Here is a 6276-nt window from a genome sequence, read left to right on the forward strand (position 1 = left end):
GAAGTGCACTGTGTCACATACACAATCATTTCTAGATTTTTTTCCTTTTTAATGAGATGTTATCTAATAAACAGACTCATGGGACAATCTAATGTCCCTGGCAGTAAATGCTGTTAAGCTTGTTGTCTAATGACAGACCTGAAAACATGCCATCATGAACAATCATGCCAAAATCCTCAATAACATCCTAGAGTTCTAGTTCTCAAAAGTCAAAATTCTTCCTTATTTCATAGCATCTGGCTGTCTGTGTATGCCTACAGTAATTCACGGAGTTGTGATCTCAAAAGTAAACAGTTCTGAAAGCAGTTTTCCTGCATTTCCGATTCTTATGTAGCCCAAAGTAATTTGAAGGAGTTAATCCATTTCTTAAGATGTCTATGGATTGCAGAACAATCAGTAGATGCTTTGATAAAACAAATTGCTTATTAGCTCCTTATGGTGTTTCCTCTGTAATATTCAGATATTGCATGTGATCACTTTGATGCAACACCATAGAGATATATAGGTTTTAACTTCTATTTAAAGACCTAATTCTCAGTGGTTTCAGTGGAAAGAAGGTAATTTAAACAGGATTTAGATGTTTAATTCCTTTAAGGATGTAAGCCTTTGTCTTTCCATAGTAGATAGTTCACCATTGCTTTCCAGACATTTCAGTGTTGACCGTTTTAGCTTTTGACTCTTTATGCTCTGTGAAAGTTAGTCACTACATATAATCCAAAAATTCTGGGAGAATTTTGGATCATTATCAATTATATTTAGCAATCTGCTTTTACAGTGATAATAATATCACCATTAAAAAAAAAAAAAAAACTATCATAATGTCTGAACACAGGTCAATAGAGCTAAGAAACCCATATGAAACTTCATTGTTGTGTTTCATTTGTATTCTGCCACTTAGCATTGCATTTTTGAACATTAGTTTAAGCTCTCTGAAATAGAAAAGAAAAAAAAAAATCTATAGAGCTTTGGACTTTACAGGTCTAAAGTTATTGAGAAGACTCTTACTGAACATATTGGATTTTGGATCAGGAATATGCAAGAACTCCTTCCTATACAACAGGAAAAGTTTCCTGATATTTAACACAGTTGAATCCCCTGAGTGTAGTCATTTAAGAAATTGGTTACCAATGGAGTTACTCTAATCCCACTTAAGGAGCTTCTCACTTAAGCAGCTCTGATTCCTTCTTAGAGTGGGGTCATCTTGGTAGACACTACTTTAAAACAAGCTTAGAGAAACAGGGAAGACAAAGGTCTCTGAAGGCTACTTAAATAGTTCAGAATCAGATTTTCACCGCAAGGAAAATGATACCAGCCTGGATGCAGTTCATTTCAAGTATGTCCTCACAAATGTTGTACAATTAAGAGTTCCCTTTGCTAGACTGAGCAATCTCCCATGTGAACAAACATTTTGCTGTTTACATAATGGAGCTGAGACAGCCTCCGTTTCAGGGCTCTCAGTAAAGTTTTCTGTACTGCACCTTTTCTGGTTCCACCATCACATCTTCTGACGTGAATCCTTCTTCACCAAATGCAGTCAGATGAATTATTCTGTGACACTACTGTATTTCTGAAGTGGTTTTCCCCTTTTTATTCCTTTTAACTACCAGGCTTCTTCCTCATTTGCATACGTCAGTCTTTGCCTCATTTGCTTAATTAAGAGTAAAGTTCTGCTCTACTAATGAGAACAAAGCCTAATTCCTATACAGCCTGTTAATGTAGAATGGAGAAACTGTGTTATGCTTCTAATTCTTGGAAAATAATCTAACCTTCAGTACAGGATTAATATTAATTTTAGAATGAAAAACCTTTTCGTGCCTCAAGATATAAGTATTTGTTACATTATTAACTATGCTATAGGAACCTTAATTACATACAAGCTACCATCAGAAATCCGAAGATCAACACTTTCGATCTTGGGTGCCTCAAGGCAATTACTTTTAAGCCATTTCTATTATAGATCTGATTTTTATGGTGCTACACACATACACACCCCTCTGAATGGAGGTGAAGGAACATGAATGTATTCAGTACACTTGAAAATGAGGTCACCTTATTTAGAAGCATAACTGCATTCACATTCAGCTTTGACAATTTTAGTTTGGATTCACGTTGCTAAAAATGAGAGCACACCAATTCCAGACAAGTACACTGAATGGCACGGGAGAGCTACTACATCTTGGAGAGCTATATCCTACAGTGTGCAGTGTCACACTGCAGAATTATTTTGGCTTTTACCAGTGGTATTAGTGGTATGCTACAGGGAGCAGAGACTAGGTCACCAGCAAAATGTGACACCTATAAATGGAGTGGGTGGCCAGTTATCAGAGCCAACATGTAGGAAGAGTACCATGAATCAAAATAAAATGCTGGTGTCAAATTTGAATGCCACATATGGCATCAAGAGAATCAGCAAATAAGGCACTATAAAGGACACGATCTAACTATTAAGGGTGTCCTGGGTACATGAGTGTCATCTGGACGCCAATGCAGTTCAAAAAAAAAAAATCCATATTCGGCCATAATACACATTTCTTTTTGGAAATAGCTAAAACTCTTTCTATGATCAGAAATTTCAAGGATTTATGTCTCCAATGTACTTCCACATTTCTAGCCATGCTGATAACAGCACTGTAACTAAATTTTGTCAGACCAAATCAACGATGAACACTCAGAAAGGAATAGCTTTTGTTTGCAGCTGTGTCTAACTACAGACAGCATGTAATACATACCTGGGAGAAACAAAAGCTTGCCTGTTTTGGAAGCTACATATTTCTTTTGTTGTTAGGAGAAATACAGGTACAGCTTCTCCTGTGTGGCAGTAGGCATGGAAACATTGCTGACACTGGAATACCTACAGCATAGCAGTCGTCATAACAAATGTACAATGTGCTCCATTACACGGTAACTCTGTCCCGTGATCCCAGATGTAGTAAAGATCCTTTTTTAAACCACTTAAGCTGGTTAGGAAGAGAGGAGCTTTAACTGCTCGACAATTTTGGCAGTTGTAAACTGCCTCATTTAATTTGGTTTAAGGCAGTTGTGAAATATGGAGATATAAATACATATGGTTTCCCAAGTCCTCATTACAAAAGATTGTTATCTCATCTGTTTCAGTCTGTATAAATGTAAATAGAGTAAAATACGGTAGCCCATAACCTATATCATGTTACAGGAACCAGTCAAATCTATATGCTCAAAGACATAAAACTTCTGCAATACAGTCAACTGATGTTTTTTATGCTAGAATTTACACCTGCTTCCAGCTGGTGTATACTTTATGCCCCAAATCAGGAAAGCAATTGGTTTTCTTCTTCTTCTTTGAGGCAATTACAGATGGTATTTTAATGTATATATAATCTCTTATATACCTGTTATCTTTCTAAGTCACTGAAGTCAGCTAAGCCATTTGACTCAGTTAGCCTGTGGCAGAGAATTGCATGGGTTAATTCTACAATACTCCTATCATTTCTAAATCAATTGCCTTTTAATTTCAATGACTGCCCTCTTAATAGGGTGAAAAGGATCTAATTGCCTCCCTATGGACCACTTGTAACTACACAGCCCTCTGAAATTCACTTTTTTACTCCTGTGCTGAATTTCTGTGTAATTTAACTTGATCATGTATCAAAACGCCTCCCTTCTCCCCAGTTGCAAATTATTTTGTCATTTCTTCAGGTTGTCTCTGATAAATTTCCTGACAAGATGTCCAAAACAGAATGCTAAGTTACTGGTGAAAACACAGACTACATCGATACAACATTTTTTTTTTTTTTTCTTTTTCCCCAAGAATTTTAATTTTCTGTACCCTTTTCCATTCCTTTATGCAGCTGAGCATATTAGAAACCTTTACATTTTTTGTCAATGTTACTGAGATCTGCCTCACAATAAATAAATAAATAAATACTGTTGTTGAGCATATTCACCAGAACTTTGTGTAACAAGGTAGTATCTTTGTATTCCTAACAGCTCCAGCTAAATCTGTATTGATTCAAACACAAAGAGGGTTGTATCTTCAGAAGGGGGACCAACAGCAATATTTTAACAGATAAACCTGCATTTTGGAGCATCTGAGATGCTCTGAACACTAAACTCTGAACACGTTGGTGAGGACTGCAGCACTTTGGCCGTTCCAGAAAGGTCCACATATGACCATTTTACTTTTTCTCACCTTTGTAGGGCTCCTGCAGTTCTTTTCAACTCACAGATCACAGGGAGACAGGGATTCTGCAGCATTTCTCTAATTGCTACAAATGCCAGCTGGAGCATGTGAGGTGCTTAAGTGGTTACTCCCCAAATTGTTTCATGACAGTCAAGCTTTCTCTCAGGTTTTCTTGGCTCTCTGACAATATTAAGAACCAGTAAAATAGAGAAATAACCAAGGTTTAGCTCAGTAGCAGCCATAGCTAACTTAAGTCTGTATTGCTCGTTTCACAACCTTCCCATCATACATTCCAAATCCCTTGCACCAGCCCCTGAGCTCATTTAACAGGACTGTGAAACAGGCCAGCATTCATTTAACTGAAAACTAACCTGGAAAAAATTTGATATGGTTTAGGCCAGTTCAGGTCTCCAATCTAGCAATGGAAACACACAAATATCAGAACAATGGATGGGGGAATAAGCTGAGGCCCAGGGAAACAACAGTTTAAATTTTTATATATTGCATGATCATGTGGCTTTAGTTTTTTGTTTGTTTGTTTGTTTTAAGGTAACAATTCAAACTATTGTAGTTTTTAGCTTTCAGTGTATTTCAGGGTATCACGGTCAGATAGTACTCATTGCAGTCTGTCTTTTTTCATTGACTCTACAACCAACATTCTGATATTGATCCCGCAGGAGTCTGTCTGGAATAAAAAATCAGTATTTCTTAGTGCGCTAAACAGACTATTAGACTATTTTGTTGGTATTTGCAATAAATATTTTATTAATTATATATAATATATAAAGCCCTGACTTACTGACATCTGGCATTCTAAATTTTTGTTATAATAGCAGCAGGTATGATGTGTAATGCTAATTCTCATTTCGAATTCTGGGTTTCATTTCTGTGACTGGGAGCAGTTTCCACCATTTATACCTCAGGAAATGGTGATAAACCAGCTGCAGCCTGGGGGAAAAAAAACACAGCACAAAGAACTATTTTATTTAACATTCTTTTTCGAAAAGCTGATGGCTACTCAGCATCACACAAAACTTGTGTATAAATGCAATGCTATGCTAAGTGATGTGGAAATACCAAAAGACTGTGAAATACTTTCTAAAGAGCTATTAACGTGTGCCTGAGGCTATACTGCTGAGCTGCAAATTTAAGGGGCGTGTTTGCATCAGTATTCAAGTCATATTTGTTAGTGAGTAAATGAGAAAGGTAAATAGTGCTAGAAACATCTGAAAAGTTCCTATGCATTTTAGAAATTCCCTGTGTTGAGCCATACAACAGCACAATCTTTGACTTTTTATTACTTCTTTAGCTAATAGCCTGAAGTCCAGCCTTAGATCCACATATCTTCCTCATGCAACGTTGTCATTTATGCATATTGTTACCCTAATGCTGGCCCAGAGCCTCCAGCATAACATTAGTATTCAACCCTAAATACGTGAATAACATCTCTGATATCACATGCCTAATGGCAAACACCTACATGCCTGGAGAAGTGAGGCAGTAGGTTACAAGCCTTCTGGAACAGAAATTTATCATTACATATTTTACAACCCACTGTATGTATCTGTGACCAGCTAAGTAATAATAACATTCAACCGTTCTCTAAAGCAACCTAACATGATGTCCCCATTGTCACTATGTGATTAACGCTATGTGGATGAAGCACAGTATAGCAGGTGGCACATTTATGCTCTTGAAAAAGACATAGCAAAGCCTCGCTTTCCAAAATACTCAAAAATGTCCTAACACATGCCAAGCTTAAGCCCAGGGGCGGCAGGCTTCTCTGGCACATTTAGTTTGGTTGACTGAAGCAGTTAGCACTAGCTACCCACCCTTCTGCCAAAGACCACCATCTCCACAGCTATACTGATGTAAACTGACAGTGGCAGATTCCCACATTCAACGGATGAGCCAAATGACAGCTGGAACAGTAACGTCTTCAACTATTCCAAATAAACCTGCTACCAAACATGTATCGACCATACTTCTCCAAGAGGCTGAGCACTTGCATCTCCAGATAAATGGAAATCTCCATTCAAAAAAATCCTAAGACTCTGACAAAGTATGAGGATGGTTGTGAAAAAAAAAATTGCTAAGGCCAGGTAAAAGTTATTAAT

The sequence above is a fragment of the Cygnus olor genome, chromosome 4 (assembly GCF_009769625.2).
Source record: "Cygnus olor isolate bCygOlo1 chromosome 4, bCygOlo1.pri.v2, whole genome shotgun sequence".
Lineage (NCBI taxonomy): Eukaryota > Metazoa > Chordata > Aves > Anseriformes > Anatidae > Cygnus > Cygnus olor.